This window comes from Salvelinus sp. IW2-2015, unplaced genomic scaffold (assembly GCF_002910315.2).
Source record: "Salvelinus sp. IW2-2015 unplaced genomic scaffold, ASM291031v2 Un_scaffold1879, whole genome shotgun sequence".
NCBI classification, from domain to species: Eukaryota; Metazoa; Chordata; class Actinopteri; order Salmoniformes; family Salmonidae; genus Salvelinus; species Salvelinus sp. IW2-2015.
Genome location: NW_019943242.1, coordinates 100,704 through 119,902, shown reverse-complemented (window position 1 = coordinate 119,902; position 19,199 = coordinate 100,704). Strand labels below are relative to the sequence as shown.

At 39.4% G+C, this 19,199-nt stretch overlaps 1 pseudogene; it reads left to right on the top strand.

Moving 5' to 3' along the window:
* LOC112072293 (RNA binding protein fox-1 homolog 1-like) overlaps window positions 1-16,680 on the top strand; it is a 17,442-nt pseudogene extending 762 nt beyond the window's left edge.
* The last annotated feature ends 2,519 nt before the right edge of the window (window positions 16,681-19,199 follow it).

Sequence of the window (19,199 nt, the reverse complement as noted above, 5' to 3'; positions counted from 1 at the left end):
AGATATGCTAATCACTGGCCCGGGAGATGATATGTACTCATGACACAAACAACAGGTCTGTTTGGTGAAATTGAAACGGGACATTCAGATTAAATGTATTCAGCCCAGTATTACACATTATAAATGATACTGTTTGTGTTTGTCATGATGATGATGAGCAAAGTGGTTTATTGAACTAGATTCAAAATAATCAAATTTATGATGTTTAGTTCAGAGTAGTTCACAGCAAAATTTATGTGGTTGTTCACAGCAACTGGTTGCCAGTGTAGATTTGTGTCATGCAGATTGCAAACAGCCTGATCTAGCCTAAATACTGTTGATAGGGCCAAACCCATTTGTTTTAAATGCAATTGACACACTGGCAGTTATATTTAATCTGCAGTTTCAGTGGTGCCAGAGGTGGTTTTGTGGGTTGTGGTGTGTGTGTTGTGGTGTGTGTGTGTGTGTGTGTGTGTGTGTGTGTGTGTTGTGTGTGGTGTGTGTGTGTGTCTTGTGTGTGCTGTGTGTGTGTCGTGTGTTGTGTGTGTGTGTGTGTGGTGTGGTGTTGTCGCCTTTGATTGGTTGGGAGTCGCCTGACAACCCGTTGGTGAATTGCCAGCACAGATGATGATGTGTGTCTGGGAATCTGTCTTTCCTTGTCTCTCTCTGTTGTCACAGCCCTCTTTTTTAGCCTGTTCCTTGAAAAGTAGGATTAACACAGAGAGAGAGAAGGCTGCCCTTCATGCAGATAAGGGTGACACTGATATCCTGAAATGAGCTGTGTCTTAGGCTGTTCAGATAATAGTGAGAACGGGTCGTAATATAGGTCAGATACCCAGGGTACTGTTTGCTATGATCACAAGAACATACATCGGTATGAAATGTTCTGACAATCTTTTTGAGGTTTGATGTGATCGTCTCCATATTTACTGTATTCTGTATGTTAATATACACTAAGTGTACAAATCATTTAGGAACACCTTCCTAATATTGATTTGCACCCCTTTTGCCCTCAGAGCAGCCTCAATTTGTCGGAGCATGGACTCTACAAGGTGTCAAAACACAGGCATCACAGGGATGTTGGCCCAAAATCAAAATTTATATTTATATAAGCCCTTCGTACATCAGCAATAATCTCGAAGTGCTGGACAGAAACCCAGCCATCTCTCTCTTTTTCACCCTCTGAATGGCACACCGACACAATCCATGTCTCAGTTGTCCCAAGGCTTACAAATCCTTCTTTAACCTGTCTTCTCCCCTTCATTTACACTGACTTAAGTGGTTTTAACAGGTGAGATCAATTTGGTAGCATAGCTTTCACCTGGATTCACCTGGTCAGTCTGTGTCATGGAAAGATGTTTTGTACACTCAGTGTAAACATACTGAATATAGTAGGCCGTAGGGTGTGTGAGTGTTTTTGTTTGTGCGTTTGTATCCTCGGCTATATGAGCCCTCTTAAAGGTCACATCAGCAGTTTCCTGTGTAAATCCTCCAGCAGCTGTCCCAGCAACCACCTGTCTCAGATCCAGTGACCTTTGACCCTGAGACCTGACAGCTGAATAGGGGGAGGAAGGACAGAGGGGAACAAATGGCAATCAAAAAAAGACTGCAAGGAATAAAGTTGAGACACATGGAGAGATACTGTGTTTAATGTTTGTTTGCCAACAATGTAATACTGTACTGGGAGTGGGAGACAAAGAGAGAGAGAGAGAGAGAGAGAGAGTGTGTGAAGGTGGCCAGTGCTAGTATCAAATAGATTCTATTATCTCCCCCTGTCAGACACTCTCCATGTATGGTGTGAGCTTGGGAAGGTCAGATATTGGGGGGTGAGGTGGGGCGGGGGACACAATACAGGCATGTGTGTCGGTGTTGACATGTCCTCTAACATGGCCCAGTGACTGTGTGTAACAGATCGGCAGGATCTGCCATGTGAAAGCTAAAAGGACAGTTTCTGAATTATTATGCGTCAACCCTGGAATAAACCCAGATATACAACACCCATGCCTTCCAATATTAGCAGACAGGATGCAGAGTAGTKCATYTAAAAACATTTTATRTTTAAAGGTTTTACTATGATTTTTTACATGYTTGTTGTTTTGGCCCATTTGAAAGCACTATGTAAGATGATCTGKTAAATGACTAACCTTGTRYATGATATGCCTGTAAATCTATTCTAGAGACCTAATACATTCAAGATGGTATCAGTCTCACTTCTGACCATCTCCCAGTGGAATTTCTAAAGTAAGAATTCAGAYGTATAGGAGGAACARCTGTGTGGTCTGTGTAGAGAAATCCTGAACTTTGTACTGAAACCCCTGATGTTTGATAGGAAGAATCTGAGACCTACACAGACAAGGTGTTCTTTTTCCACTCCTAGTGAACTAAGATAGTKTATCTTATATTTTACATTACATTTACATGTTAGTCATTTAGCAGATGCTCTTATCRAGAGTGACTTACAGTTAGTGCATTCATCTTAAGATAGCTAGGTGGGACAACCACACATCAGTCATAGCAACTACGTTGTTCCTCAATAAATMAAGTWATCAGCAAAGTCAGTGCTAGTAGGAAAAGACAAMTGTGATTGTTAGTTCATATCTTAGTATAGTAAGACCTTTGATGCTGCGGTTTTACCTGCAGTAGCCACACTGTCTTGTTAGACCTATGAGAATGTAGGACACTCTCCCTGCGTTACGTATCAGAATCAGCTGATCGTACAAGGTTTAAATGATCAGATCAGCTTTCATACCTTCCCTCCACTTCGCCCTCTTCAATTTCACCATCAGTCCTATCTCACCCCATCCGATGAGTGCAACAGCTGATGGACAGATAGAGAGAGAGGGGGAGGAGGAGAAGAGGTTGGAGAGAACAACATGAATTTGTATTAAATTACAGCCAGTCTGATATATAGGCCTTTAGACCTTGTGACACTTACTATGTTTACAACTGTAAAGGACAACATAAAAATCTACTAATAGCTCTGCCAATCTTCTGGTTGACCTCTGGTCAGTTTCAGAGTAGAGATATAAGGGTTTATTAATGTGTTTTAATGTGAAAGATATAAAACTACCCAAATGTTTCCTGCCTGCTTTTGTCTCTTCAAAGAGTCTGGTCAAAAAGAAGGTATTGGAATGATATGAATATTTACAAGGCATAGGAATAACTACAAGGCAGTACGTCAGCAATTACAGGGTAATAATAAGGATAGTATTCTTAGAGGTGACCTTTTAGTGGGCAAGTTGAAGTTGAAGTACAGTATTAGCTTTTAATGTAGAAATTACAAATTTTTGTGTAGCTCTCCTAAGTTTTGTGTGTGTTTCTGTGAGGAGGGGAGGCGGTTAAAAGTTATTGACAGGTACAAATGACCACAGCTGGCATAGCCACCCCAGCTCCCCCTCCTCCCAGAACTCCTGTCATGCGATTGGTGGTTAAGTAGAACTTATGGTGTAGTGGGCGGGTGGAAGCCGGCATTAAAARATGTGGCAGTTGTTGGACAATGTACCAGAGAATCAGATATGCAGTGACGGGGTAAGACTATCATCTATTCTCCTGTTGTGTCTGTGTCACCACTGTCACTTTTCATTGTGTGAGAATTTGTCATGTCACTGTGTGAACTCTTGCTGTTTATTTTTGGTACATTGAAGAAACGATGGATTGGAATGGATTTGGTACATTGATTAGATAATCATGATGATGTTGAAGGTATTAGTCTGGAATCAGTTTCYTGCTGAGTTGATTTTTCATTACAATTAAGTGTTTGTAGGTGCACTGTTTTGGCATAAGTGGTAAAGTATTGGATATTTGCCAGATACTCTTTTCCAAAGCATGCTGAATCCTGAATGAATACTCAAAAGGAATAGTATGCGTATCACAGTGAGCTGTACTGTAGGTATGGGTTTGTTGTGTGGATCTTTCTTAAGGTCCTCAAGTTTTGTACCAGKTGTGCAAATCTAAGCTGCCCAGCACCACTCAACCATAAGACATTTCCCAGGTGATATTGTAGACTCAAAGACTCAGAGAAAATGACTTTTATGAAGCCTGAGGTCTTTGTGCTTACATTAGAGATGATTCTATGGGCAGTCACACACACATTGTCAATGAATGTATGCTGTGAATCAAAAAGGTCTATTTTTAATGTAATTCATGAATATGTGGTGATAGTAATTGATTATTTTGTTTCTTATAACAAGAGTCACACTCACTATTACAATTTCAATATGGTTTATCCTACAGCTAGGTTGGATAGATACTATGACAATGTTATTTTGATTGATTATTGACTGATTCTCTTCTCTCAWCCAATCACAGGGAGGCCCTGGCCAGGAGGCRGGCCCCGGCAGTGGTGACCCCACCCTCCCCCAGGTCTATGCCCAGCCTCCCTCATACCCTCRACCAGGACAAGCTCCTCCCACACCTGCAGGCAGACTTCCTCCRCTAGACTATAGTRCCGCCCACCCCAACTCAGAGTACCAGGAGCATCACCAGCTCAGAGTCTATCAGGGCCCGCAACACGAAGGGGCTGACACTCTGGCAGCCATTAGCACGGTAAGAACYACATGATAGACTGGAGGTGTGGGACTATAGAAGTAGTGTCCAGGAAAGATAGAGAGACAGAGATACTTTMTAATCAAGATATGTAGCTACTGTATGTGTATATGGGGGAATCACATGTTGTTTGTAACATATTTCTAGGAGGGGATTTTATTCTAATCAACGACAACATGTCATACAAYGTTTGAGGAAATTCTTTGTCAGTAACATGGAACACACACAGAGGACCCTGCTACTTCTATGTTTAGCTCCCCAACTCRACTCCTGTGCCCATGTAGGGGAATATCCTCTGACATCCAGCAGAGCAGATAGGGGCAGCTGAGAGGAGATTCATTTTTGAAAGTGAATCCCCCCCATCTCTCTCTTTCCCTCTCCCATTTATCTGGAAATAGAGCAGCTAATCCCAAAGCCGTTAACATGCAGTATGTCTGTGTAAGATCATGCACCGGGTTACTGGTAGGGGGTCGGGGTAAAGAAAGTTGAGAAAGGAGAAGTTAAAAACACAACACAGTATTTAAATGTAGGATTATAATTTAAATGTATTTTGGTATATTGTATGGCATAAGTTATTAAGTAAYTTATCAYGYTTCAATGTAATATTTCCTACTATTTATTTRCATATAGCCTACAGCACAAAATGACATGTATTTGATGGGATCTTAMGWATTTTCATWAGGAACAATGCCCAGTTTATGAACTTATAATGAGGAAAACATGTACATGTATGTTTATGTCCAGTGTCCTGGTAGGCTTTATATACTGTAGGTTATTACTCTAGACAAAGACAGAGGTGAATGGTGAATAAAGGTCAATGCATTGTGACTATGAAGTCCTTTTCCCTGCCTCAGCAGCTCTTTCTGATGTCATAACTGACTTTTATGGCCACATTTATATATTCCATCACTAGAGCCCCTGACTTACAAGGTCCGTCCTGATTTTCGGGGAAAGTTGAGACGCCGCCACACATCATGGAGGTGGGGTCAACAGGGGAGGCTGAACGGGTGACCCCTCCCCCTCCGAAATATCGGCCAGGTTCAGAAATCAATTTTGCATCGTGACATGACACCAACATCCAACCCAAACCCACCCCACCCCTTTCTTCCACTCCCCCCTCCCCTCTCTTCACGTGTCCACTCCCCAAAGCCTGTTTCTGGTGTGTGTGATGTGTGTAGAGGATGATGAGGAGTGGTGTTTGTGTGAACCATGCTGCCATGGGAAGCCAGTATATAACAACACAGCAGTAGCCCTGTATGTACTCTATGTGTTTGTGTGAATCTCTCTCTCTCCTCTCTCTCTCTTCTCTCTCTCTCTCTCTCTCTCTCTCTCTCTCTCTCTCTCTCTCTCTCTCTCTCTCTCTCTCTCTCTCTCTCTCTCTCTCTCTCTCTCTCTCTCTCTCCTCTCCTCTCTCTCCTCTTCTCTCTCTCTCGCTCTCTCTCTCTCTCTCTCTCTCTCTCTTCTCTCTCTCTCTCGCTCCTCTCTCTCTCTCTCTCTCTCTCTCTCTCTCTCTCTCTCTGTGTGAATGGTCTCTCTATCCCTGCTCCCTCTGTTTCTACCCCACTTATTAATACATGCCCCCTCGGAATCTTGAGTAATGATCTTTAACCTTTGGCAGAAAAAAGCAGCACCGTGACCCCAAACTGACATTTAGAACATTCAACTTTGACCCTGCCCGGCACTATGCCTCCCAGCTCCCACTCCTCACCCCAACCCAAGCTTTTTGCGCAAGTTCCTGCCTTGTTCACTTTATCTTTTTGTTTAATTTATTATTTATCGTCGCTCTGAAGAKATTATGCACATCTCTTTCTATCAGCCTTCCTATATTATAATGCTAATAATACCTGTGTTTTCATTTCTGCATATTAGGATCTGTATTTTGATTTGCATTCATATTTATCTGCATTCACTTTGATTTTCAATTTAAAGATATTTTTCACTTTTGCTATTTTTTTCTTTGCCATTTGTTTCTTCCTTTCACATTGCACTCTGCTCCCTCTCTCCTATCTCCCCCACTGCTCTCGCTCACTCKTTTTTTGGTGTAATATTTTTTTCATCTTAATTTTCTTGTTTGGACTCATATAATCCCTTGGTTTTTGGAGGACCAATAGACAGACACTGGCATCGTGGTGCATTTTGGSATAGTGGATGTTTTGGTTTTGAAGCACWWTACTATATCCTGTATGGTTTTGCATGGGGGCATTTTAATGAGATTATATTATGAAAATGTATTCCTGCAGGCTTACTGTTTACGTGTCTATATAATCTATGTCACCTGAACTACCTAGTTATTATGAATTTCTAAGTAMAATTCATCACAATTATGTTCAGTATGATATTGTATTTAGTTACAGTTCCTCCAAAGTATTTCTGTTGGGGAAGCTGTTACTTTCGGTATTGGCTGGTTGTTATAACTGAATCAACATGACTATGTAGCTTAGTATTTTGTTAGTATACATCAGAGGAGGCTGGTGACAGGAGCTATAGGAGGACATGCTCATTGTAATGGCTGGAATGGAATCGATTAAATGGTACCAAACACATGAAAACAACTTATTTGACTCCATTCCATATATTCCAGCCATTACATTGAGCCCATCCTTCTATAGCTCCTTCCACCAGCCTCCTCTGCTGTACATATTTTTTTAGATTTTCTAACGGGCATGTATTTAAACGCCTCACTAAAATTAGGTACTGTTCACGCCTCCTCACTACTGCCTGAGAAGGATCACTGGGTGCTGAATGCTTATTTGGACTGAGTTGTGATCACTTGATTAAATTAAAATAATCAACATTTTTCCAATGCAATGTGATGCCTCTGTAATGAGACACTGTACCAGAACATGTGAACTGTTTTGATAGATTTTAAAGAAAACATTTGTGGGAAAAAATCTGTTTTCATCTCAGAATCCTTTTACTAAATTGTAAATTAGTTGTCTATTCAGAGGTGTACAAGTGCATGGACCAATTGGCAACATGTCCTTAATTTCCTCTGTAATCTCCCCCCTTCTTTCTCTGCCTTTCCCTTGAAACCTTTTTTTATATACTTCCTGCTCTCTGTCCTTCTTTCCTCCTCCTCTCCCCATCCTTTCCTCCTTCTTTTTCTTCTTCTCCTGTTCTCTGTCCTTCTATCCTCCTCCTCTCCCCATCCTTTCCTCTTTTTCTTTTTCTTCTTCTCCTGTTCTCTGTCCTTCTTTCCTCCTCCTCTCCCCATCCGTTCCTCCTTCTTTTTCTTCTTTTCCTGCTCTCTGTCCTTCTATCTTCCTCCTCCCCATCCTTTCCGCCTTCATTTTCTTCTTCTCCTGCTCTTCCTCTGTCTATTCTCTTTCTACTCTTCTTCTTTCACTCCTCTCCTTCCTTTACTTCCTTTCTTTCCTCCTCATCTCCTCTATTCTTTATTTTCGTCCTTTTCTTCTTCCTCTCTTCCTCTCCTCCTCCTCTTCTGTCTCCCAGGACGATGCCCTGGTTCCAGTGACCTCTGACTCCCAGGCTCTGAGCGTGTCAGTGTCATCAGGGGGTGGAGCAGGAAGTGGTAGCGATGAGGAGGGGTCAGGCAAGGCCCAGCCCCAAGCGTCTCCACGTCTCCAACATCCCTTCCGCTTTCAGAGACCCGACCTTCAGACAGATTTGGTTTGAAGGTGAACAGTAGATCAGCAAATACTAGTGTTTGGGATGTCTATAGGTTACTGTATCCTAGTCTGATTTAACCATCATGAGACACGATGAGTGTTCATCCTAACGAAAACATTACTGTCATTTCTGGGTATCATACTCTTATAAACCTCGTGATAACCTGTGGACAAGATTGTGATCTGGTTTTGTCTTCAGCAATTTGGCACAGATCCTGGATGGGGAATTATTTTAATGAGTAGAGGGTCAAAGGGTGAGGAGACCACTCAATATCAGAAATTACAAACTGACGAATGAAACCTGGTTGCCCTATTTTTTTTGCCTTACCAAGACAATGACACCAGTTGAGAATCAGAAATGTTTCTCCTTCCGTCTCTCAGGTGTTTGGTTGTTGGACCTTGAGCAGCGCAAGTGGAGGCAACGCGAGCAAGGGGAAAAACTGAACGGAACGATCGTTGGAGGAGGAAGGTTGAAGTAGGAATAAACGTATCTATAGTCATCTTTGATGCAATGAGATTATTTCTGTCGCTGTTTCTGTTAACTATATTGCGAAATATTTTTTTGTCACTCTCTGTCTGGCAGACTTTGGTGTTGCTGTATGGCTTTGGAACCAATTGTCTTACAGTCCATGCATGTTAGGTCACCGAAGATCATGCTCACTCCAAGCATACACCTTCCTTGGTGATGACATGTGTTGATGTAAGGTGTTCAAGTCTAAGGATACCACACTAAAGTTATTTAGTGTGACGAATGTCATCTATCTAGTGTCTGTCACTGTATGTTTGGGAGGTCGAAATAAGGTGACTAGGACCATATTTCCCTCTGCGATAGTTGACTTTTATTTTGCTGAATACTGTTATCTTTTCGTGTTACCTGGTTTTCAACTATTTCTGGTAAGTGGGTGTAAAACATCTTTTATATTAGTGCTTTTCCATGGATTTCTCCACTGACCTTCTTCTTCCTTTATACCTTTGTGATAGTAGAACCTGCTCTCTCTCCTTGTTCTTCTGTCTGTCATGCGGCTGTACATGCTCTATGCCAATTGTCATTATGTCTGATTGCTCGTGCCGTGGTCTGTCTGTCTGTGCTGTCTGTCATGTCTGAACTGTCTGTCTGATCTGGTCTCTGTCTCTGTCTCTGTTCTCTCCTATGTCTCCATGTCTCTTCCTCTATTTCTGCTCTAGTACTCATCATGAACCCTTCTTCTCTGTCTACATCTAGTCTCCTGTTCTCACCATCTCATATGTCCATTCGGTTTACTTGTCCCTCTTGCTCTTCCCTCCTTTTCTCTCCGTCTCTCTGTCCTCTCGCTTTGTCTCCCTGCCTCTCGTCTTGTTCTCTCTGGTTCGGTCGATGCTGTCATGTCTCGGTCTGTCGTCTGACTGTCTTCTGTCATGGCTCTGTCTGTCTCTGACAGTCTCTGTCTGTGCTCTGTCTGTTCGTCAGTCTACGTTTCTCTGTCTGTTCTCTCCGCCTCATTCTCTGTCTCGTTTTTGTACCCTCAAGTCATCTGTCTTGTCCGCTCTTGATATTCTCGTCTCTCTCATGTCGCATGCATCTGTCGTTTCTGTTTCCCACTGGCTCTCTCTCTTTCATCGTATCACCACTCTGTCCTCTCATCTTCTGTTTCCCTCGTCTCGCCTGCTCTGTTCTCTCTATCTCTCTGTCTCGTCTAGTCTCTCTATCCTCGGTTCTCTTCTGTCTTCATCTCTATCGCTCTAGGGTTGTCTCGCTCTCGTCTCCCTCTGCCTCTCGTCTCTCATTGTACTCGCTCTCTGTGTCTCTGCTGAGATCTCCCTACATAAGTCCTACATACTACTGTATAACTTGTATAGAAATGCCTTTTTTCCCTTCAGAAGAGGAATACGGAGTCGTACAGCTAAGAGGGCTATAAGTATATCCAATTACTAAGCTGATATTTGTGCTAACATAAGATGGTCATTTGGTTGAATCACATGTGTAACCACAACTAAAGCATGCTAGGCACATGGCGGTTTTTGTTTATGGTATCGTTACTTTGCCTCTAGAACCACATAAATCATTTATTTACCTAACCAATATGAAGTCTATATGCTTATCTTATATTTTTAAGATTCAGTTCCTATATTCAGTCATAGTTATCTCTGAACCTAGTAAAACTAGTGTTGCATATAACTCTATTTTGCATGATCAGTCATTCTTGTATAACACTCCAACTGCTCTCTGGTTATGATGTTAGCCTCGTAATACGTACATTTATAGTTTGTGTAGTAAAGGATACGAGATAATTTAAGTTTGGTTCATTCGTATGACTGCAAAAGAGGCATTTCTGAAAGAAAAGAAAATACATCTAATCAATACGAGAGTAGAGGTAAAGGGAAACAGATACATTTTTACTGTATTCAACAGCATAATCCCAGTGAATTGCTAGTGGTAGTAATGGATGGAGCATAGTGAGTGATGTGACCCATAGATACAAAACTCATCTGATTTATTTCTTTGTTTTGGATGGTTGTTTACATCGATATTTCTCAACACAAATGGTAAGGATGCAGCGATCTAAATAACACTGGATATTATGGAAATCCTAGTATCTACCTTATTATTACGTCATTTATTGGTTTTAATCTCTAGTGATTCATGTATTGCGATTTTTTTAGTTATAATACTCCATGATATTTGTTAGTGCCTCTTTCTATTAATTATTATTTATTTTTTTCTAGATAGTGTGTTGTTGGATAGGTTTGTCGTATATGTTCTCTTAGTATTTAGCTATTCTTTGTATGCATTATGTATATCAAGGAATATGGATAGTCTCATACAATGTAAAATAAGATTTAAAAATGTCTTGTGTACAGTTATATTTTTTGTATCAAAGATTTAGATCAGATTATTTTTTTGTCCTAATTTGGCTTCCTGTGCTTTTTTGACATAGTGATATACTTAGTTTTAAATTTTTTCTAATTTAGTTATGTAGAATAGCTAAAAACATTACTTTAAATCATTTTAGGTCAATTATTATTTTTTTTATGTGTTCTTTATGAATTTCATTAAAAATTTAATTGTGATTACTTTGCATTCTATATTACTTTAATTACTCAGTTGCCATTCGCGTTTGTATAGCTTGTGCTTTGTGTTTGTGATTGATGTCTTCGTTACATCCTTTCCTTACTTACATCACAACACTTCAGTCCTCATATACAGTTTCTACTTCATTTTGTCACTTAACATACCTGTTCTTTCAAAAATATTATTTTAACTGTTTATTTATATAATTGTCATTGTACTCACAATTATCTGTATAAAGTCTAATTAGCTTCATACGTGTGATCAAAAACTTTCTAATTTTAGTCGTCCATGTTAGAGATATACCAGTTTTTTTGTTGTTCCCATCTTTGTAGGCCTTAGATTGCTACTCATGATAGTTCTCTCATGTCCTATATGTAAAAATTAAAATTGCTTTTTTCTTCACATTCAATCTTTTCTGCTTAGTTATAGGAAGTAGTCTTAACCCAGGTACCGTAAGCTTAGATATTCTTTACATTCTTATACCTCTTTGTTGTGATTTTTTACAGCATTTTTTCTTAGTTGCACAAACATACAAGATTTTAAGTGTAATATAAGATTTTATTAATAACTGTCTATAATTTTAGATTCTGTGCTTTTTTTCCTATTGATTTCCCCTCTTGTATTTATTGTTTTATTATAATATTGAATAATTTCTTATACCCAGTTATTACATCGTTCCAGTTTTGCGTTGGTTTTTTTATTTTGTATCCCTTTGCTCTCTTCTTTCCATTAGTGTTAGTGTGTTCCGAACTATTGATGGATTTTTTTTTTTCTGTTATTTTTCACTAAATGTGTATTGTCCTCAGTGATTTTTTTGTTCATTATCGTCCTCTGTTCTTCTGCTTTGTTGTTTGTTCTTTTTTTCTTTGGACTTGGCCCTAATCCGTTCCGGGTTTTACGTATTTTTTTTTTTTCTTTTTGTTTTTTTTTTTTTCTTGTGTTCTGGTTTTCTCTTTTTTTTTTTTTTGTTTTTTTTTTTTTTCGTTTCTATTCTAGATTATTCCGTTTTTTTTTTTTTTTTTCTTCTCAATGGCTCCTGTGGTTCAGTCTTTTCCTCTTCCCTTTTTGTAATATGTTTTTTTTTTGGTTTTCTTCTTATTTATTGGCTGGTTTTAATGTAGAAATGTAAATTGATAGTATGATTGGTGTCTCCTTGCGTTGATTGTTTGTGTTGTGGATTTTGTTTTTTTTTTTTGTTTTTCTTTTTTTTTTTTCTTTTTTTTTTTGTTTTTTCCTTTTTTTCTTTTTTTCTCCGTTTTTTCTTTTTTTTTTCTTTTTTTTTTTTTTTGTTTTTGTCCTTTTTTTTTTTTTTTTTTTCTTTTTTTTTTTTTTTTTTTCTTTTTTCTCTTTTTTGTCTTGTTTGTGTTTTTTCTTTTTCTCTTTTTTTTGTTTTTTTTTTTGTTTTTCTTTTTTTTGTGTTGTGTGGCCCTTTTTTCTTTTTGTTTCTTTTTTTTTTTTTTTTTTTTTTTGTTTTCTCTTTATTCTTTTTCCTCCGTTTTTTTGTTTCTTTTCTTTTTTTTTTCCTTTTTTTTTTTTTTGTTTTTCTTTTTTTTTCTTTTTTTTTTTTTTTCTTTTCTTTTTTGTCGTGTTTTTTTTTATTTTTTTTCCTGTTTTGTTTTTTTTTTTTTTCCTTTCTTTTTTCCTTTTTCCTTGTTTTTTCCCTGTTTTTTCTTTTTTTTTTTTTTTTTTTTTCTTTTTTTTCTTTTTTTTTTTTTTGTTTTTTTCTTCTCTTTTTTTTTTTATTTTTTTTTTTCCTTTTTTTTTTTTTTTTTTTTTTTTTTTTTTTTTGTTTTTTTTTTCTTTTCTTTTTTTTTTTGTTTTTTTTTTTTTTTTTTTTTTTTTTTTTTTTTTCTTTTGTTTTTTTCTTTGTCTCGCCTCATCTGTCTCTCTATCTCTCTCGGTATCTCTCTCTCTCTGTTCTCTCTCTCTCTGTCTCTCTATCTCTCTGTCTCTCTTTGTCTCGCTCTCTATCTTCTCTATCTCTTCTATCTCTCTCTTCTCTCTGTCTCTGTCCTGTCTCGTCTCTGGCTCTGTCTCTGTCTCTGTCTCTGTCCTGTCTCTGTCTCTGTCTCTGTCTCTGTCTCTGTCTCTCTCCTCTCTCTCTCTCTCTCTCTCTCTTCTCTCTCTCTCTTCTCTCTGTCTCTGTCTCTTCTCTCTGTCTCTCTCTCTGGTCTCTTCTCTCTCTCTGTCTCTCTTCGTAGCCCCTGGATGGAAGACAACCCTATCATGGGAGCGATGTTGCTCCTGAACTCTACACCGGTGAGTTTCAATGTGAGTTTCGGGTGAGTTTGATTACTCATATTAGTGGTTCTAGTACTGATCCCTATCAACCCAACAATCGCAAATTCATGACCCCTTGTGCGGAGGTCAGTCAGACTCTCTTGTGGATGAGGGCCTCGCTAACCTCATCACCAAGGAGGAAATACCATTTTGGTCTAATGGTTAAGACCGTGGTTTTCCGAGTGGGACGACCCAGGTCAGACTCCCACCTGTGATACTCAATCTCTCTTATCGATGGCTCCAAGAAAGCATGCTCCCTTGGGGGAGTCAATGAACCTGCTTATAAAGGCAGGGTGGCTACAGTACATATCCTAGTAGGTACTGTAAGCTCTCTCTCTTTCTCTCTCTCCTCAGTTGCCAGTTTCCCCTACCCAGTAGCTGCTCCCACCCTGGCCTATCGGGGCTCACCACTGCGTGGGCGGGGCCGGGCTGTCTACAACACAATTCGCTCAGCTGCTGCAGCCGCACCCACTGCCATGCCCGCCTACCCTGGGTAAGATCATTTCTATCTTCAAAAAATCTATTTTAAAAATGAATTACCATTTCCATTGGTCAATTATTTCATTTTCACTGTTTAATGTGTGAATGATAGAATGTCTCCTTTCAGTGTGCTGTACCAAGATGGATTATATGGAGCTGAAGTCTATGTAAGTGAACATTTTCCTTCTGATTTCATCTTATTTCAGGCTGTCTACCTTGTGTTTAGCTAAAAGCTTATCTTGTCTCTGAATGTCTTTTTTCCTGTTAGGGCGGGTATCCTGCAGCGTACAGAGTTGCCCAATCACCATCCGCTGCCACAGCAACATACAGTGATGGGTGAGCAGCAGCGCCCAATGACTGACTATGTGACTCTGTTTGTATGAGGATTTCAAGGACTTTTTCCTTCAAATGGGACTTAGAACATGAGATAAGCAGCACTCTAATGTTGAGGTTCTGTGGTCTTCAAGTCTGGTCTATGGAGCATCACTGTTTGTTCTAACACAGTACTAGCACACCTGTTTAGTAACCTGGACGGACATAGTGAACGAAAATCCAAGACACTCAAATTAGAATGATATGTTTGGTATGGTATGTATTAATTTGTGGATGTCCATCATCCATTTCGTATGATATGTAACGAATGACAACAATTTGTACAATATGTTAAGAATTTGCAATACGTATGATACTAATTCCAATTTGTTGTGGCTAACGTTACCTAGGTCGCTAACATTGGCTAGGGGTTAAGGTTAGGGTTAAGGTTAGGGTTTAGGAGTTATGTTAATGGGTTAGGGGAAGAGTTAGCTAACATGCAAAGTAGCTAAAAAGTAGTAAGTAATTGCAAAGTTTCTAGCTAAAATGCCAAAGTTGTCCGTGACGAAATTCGAACATGACGTTTGCGTTAAACGCCCACCCAGCCACTCAGAACCGCACACCCTCCTTACCTTTTTGCCTTAAGTAACCTTCTGTCTTATGTAACCGTACCAAATGTAACATATCATACTAATTTGAGTGTCCCAATTTTTTGTTAACTATGTTACGTCTAGTCTATGAGACCATGCTGGTTTAGTATGTTTTCTCATTTGGGGTTTTGTTTTGTCTGTCCATCAGATATGGCCGAGTTTATGCTGCTGCAACAGATCCCTACCACCATTCAGTGGGACCCACGGCAACATACGGCGTCGGAACAATGGTGAGCCTCTTTAAAACTCATAAGCAGCACCACTCCAACGTTTAAAGTGTTCATGTGACCCACTAAGTCATCCAGACCATTGTTTCTAGCCACAAGCCAGACTTTAATCGAGCCTCAAAAAGGAATCAGTCTCAACCCGCCAGTGGGCACCGATCCACCATCATCTATCATATCTTCTACTTATTTCTAGGCCAGTCTGTACAGAGGAGGATACAACCGCTTCACGCCTTACTGAGCTGCCCAATGGGAGCCTGGAAGCCGTTCTGTGACCCCGCCACCTCGTCCGGGATTGGCCAGTCCCAGGACAACAACGCAGGACAGGTTATGACATCACTGAGCTCTGTGTCACCTCCTGTCTGACTCCCTCCACTTGGAGACGGTCAAATCCAACCGACTGGACGTGTAAATACTGTAGTAGCTATTCACTATTTATTCTATCAGAGAATAAATATAGGATAAAGCCTGATCTAATGTATAGACAGTTATTTAAAATCTTTATTTTACACTTAATCTGTATTGTTTGTGCCACTGATCTGTTCCAGGGTTTAAGAATGTAAAGATTTCTGCCTTCGTACCTGGGTTATAAGCTACTCTTTCACTATTCTAACAGAAAGAGTTGAATGTGAGCCATTTTATTTTTCATTGGCTGGACTTCATGGTGAAATACTGCAACTCAAGTGGCACAACAATACTGGTTTCTCTACATGGTGACCTTTGTAAAAAAGTTTTTGATCAACGTCTGAGCTTTTGACTTTTCATGAGTCAAATTGTAGAGTACAATGACATTTTATACAGTTAAATTACTTATTTTTGATGACACTGGTTTTGTCAATGATGTAGAGCACTGTTTGAGGACGTTGAAGTGTGTGTGTGTGGGAGTATGTGACGACATCAATACTCAAAGCACAAGCTATAAGAGACAGCAATGGCACTGGTATTGTTAATGTGCACGGTAATCTTTTTTTAAATGCTTCTAGAACCCTAAAACTATAATTTGCATAAAATGTACGTATGTTTTTGCTTTCCTAACAATCTACCTCTGATTCTAAAAATGTTTCACTTGTCAAAAAAGCATTCAGGAGCCATTACTTCTCTGTCAACAAATTAACTGTAACAAAACATTTTTTCTTATTTTCATTGTTGAGCTTCTATCCATCTTCTCTCTGCTTTACATAATGCTCAATGCTAAATACTAGCTATTCGACAAACTTCCCTAACCCACTTGATCATTTTTCTATGGCAGCCTCATTCTGGGTTTTACTTCGCTCTGCCTGATGAGCTTGTAATCTCTATGGTGCTTTCCCTTATTTCCTCTGTCCTGTTAAACTCTATGACGTTGTGTCTGGTTTCCTCTTCCTGTTCTCTCGCCTGCATCTCTCCATTCTGTTTGAGAATCTGTGTTCCATCCATAGAAATAATCAGATGAGTTCTAGTTCTATGGGTCATCTCTCCTTCTCCATCCTGTACTCTAGCTTCACTGTTGTTTATTTGCTGTTGACCTCTCAATAAAACATTGTTTCTGTTTCCCTTTCCTCTCCTCTCTTTGATTCATGTCATTTTCCTTTCTCTTTTTCAATGCCTCTTTTTGCAGTCCTTCACTATTCTGCTCAAACTTAAATTCTCAGTGTTCCTTTTCTCAACTATAACTGTACGTTTTGAGGCTGACTCATACCAGTGCAAGAAGGTTGTGAGTGTTTTACAGAAATGACTGTCTGCATATGTTTATGCAACTGTTTCTGGTTCAGTACCTTTGTACTGTATGGACTGAATCTTAACTTAAGATCAGCGCATATAACTTCATATTTGAGTTTAGTATCTCAAATGTTGTATGTGTGGTTCTAGGGGGYCTACAGTATAGTACCTAGACACCCAGCCCTGTGCKTGCCTTGCTTTAGTGTSTGGTCTTACTYCGTGTGTTTCAACCTATGGYCTAAACKTCTTCTTTATGCAAAGTTCAGCTTTAGTTTTTGTATACTAATTTCCCCTCTTTCTTCACAGCTTCGTTTTCCTATCTTCTTGGAAGTGGAAAAAGACTTCTCTTTCCAAGCTTTACTGTTGTTGTTCTGGTTTTTCTCACTATTTCTAAGGGGAACTTAACCCTAACCTTAAACCTACGAGATATAATTGAGGGTTGGATAACCATGCCTACAATATCAATTTCAAATAGAAACTAAAGTCACACTTTATCATGGTATTATTCAATTTCAACAACGGTTTGACTGTCATGCCTTCATCAAGGTATTTTTACATCTAGTAAAAATGTATAATATGGAAAAATATGCCTTTTTACTTCTACTCTGCTGTCCTCTCTCTCTCGCTCTTGGTCTCTCTCTTGCTCTTTCTCTCTCTCGCTCTTGCTCTCTCTCTTTCAAACTCCTCTGCTTTCAAGTCTGTTATTTTTCTATTTTCTTTTTGCATGGATATCAGATGTATAATTTCCCCTTCTTTCAATCTAATAGCAATTTTAAACTTATTTAGCTACATTTTTTATTGTGTTTATTCACTCTTTATCCGTTTCACCTTTTCTGTATTAATCTTCTGGCTTTCTTTCTTCACCCTTTGTCTTCTTTACTGACACATTTGTCTTCATTTTCTAAACTTTATTTCTCTGCTTTGATGCTTTCAAATAATTTCCTCACCATCTTGACTCTGTATATTATCATGTTGTTCTCTAAATTGTACATTTCCTAGTTTCTTTCACTGTAATGTTACCTTCCTCACCTCTTACTTCTGCTGTCCTCTTCTCTATTTTCCCAACAGCATTTCTCCTTTATTTTCCCCTAAATTGTCCTTTTTCTAGGTTAATCTTTCCTCTTGCTGTCTTCTATTTACACAATATTTATTTTTATTTTCCCAAGTTCTGTTTCTGAATTTTATTCCACTTTTCCTCTGCTACTGATATTCTGCAATTCTTTCCTCTTTGTTTCAGATGTACTCTTTCTTTCTAATCTCTCCTTTTGCTTTTTACACACTGTCCTCTTCGCTGTCTTGTAGTCATCTAGCTGTGCCACTTTTACATTTCTTGTCTTTGATCATTTCTGTAATTCTGCTTTGCTCTACACTTTGGTATATACTTTCTCTATTAACATGAACTATTTCCTTATACTAACATTACAACCTCCTGATTCTTTTACCTGACTTGTGAGTTCTATCTTTCTGTTTGCTTTAAGCTAGAACTCATTTCCAATTTCTTCTTTTTCTGTTTTCTGTCATTTATTTTGCTTTCCTATTTTAAAGTTTTCTAAATGTTCTGTCCATCTTCTTTTCTTTCTCCTTTGTCATTGCTTTCCTTCACTTTACTGTGCTGTCTATTTCTTCTATTTTTTGTTTCTCTATTACCTCTTCTTTTCCTCTGCTCTCTCTGTCCCTCTTCAGGTCCAAATCTTTCCCTCTGCTCCTCTTTGTCCCTCTTCAGGTCCTCCTCTTTCCCTCTGCTCCTCTCTGTCCCTCTTCAGGTCCAAATCTTTCCCTCTGCTCCTCTTTGTCCCTCTTCAGGTCCTCCTCTTTCCCTCTGCTCCTCTCTGTCCCTCTTTCGGTCCTCCTCTTTCCCTCAGCTCATTTCTGACCCTCTTTAGGTCCTCCTCTTTCCCTCTGCTCATCTCTGACCCTCTTTCAGTCCTCCTCTTCCTCTGTCCTCTTCGGCCTCCTCTTCCTCTGCTCATCTCTGACCTCATTCCAGGTCCTCCTTCTTTCCCTTGCTCCTCTCTGTCTCTCCTCTTTCCCTCTGCTTCTCTAGTCCTCCTCTGCTCCTAATCAGGTCCTCTCTTTCCTCTGTCCTCTTTCCCTCTTTAGGTCCACTCTCTACTCTTCTATTCCCTCTTCAGGTGTCCTCTTTCCCTTTCTCCTCTGCTCCGCTCTGGACAACTTTAGGTTTTCCTCTTTCCTCTGACCCTACTTAGTCTTCCTTGCTCCTCTCTGTCCCTCTTCAGTCTTCCCTCTTTCTCTCTTTCCCTCTGCTCTCTCTGACACACTTTAAGGTTCTTCCTCTTTCCCTCGACCTATTAAGGTCTTCTCTGCGTCCTCTTGGTCCTCCTCTTTCGGCTTG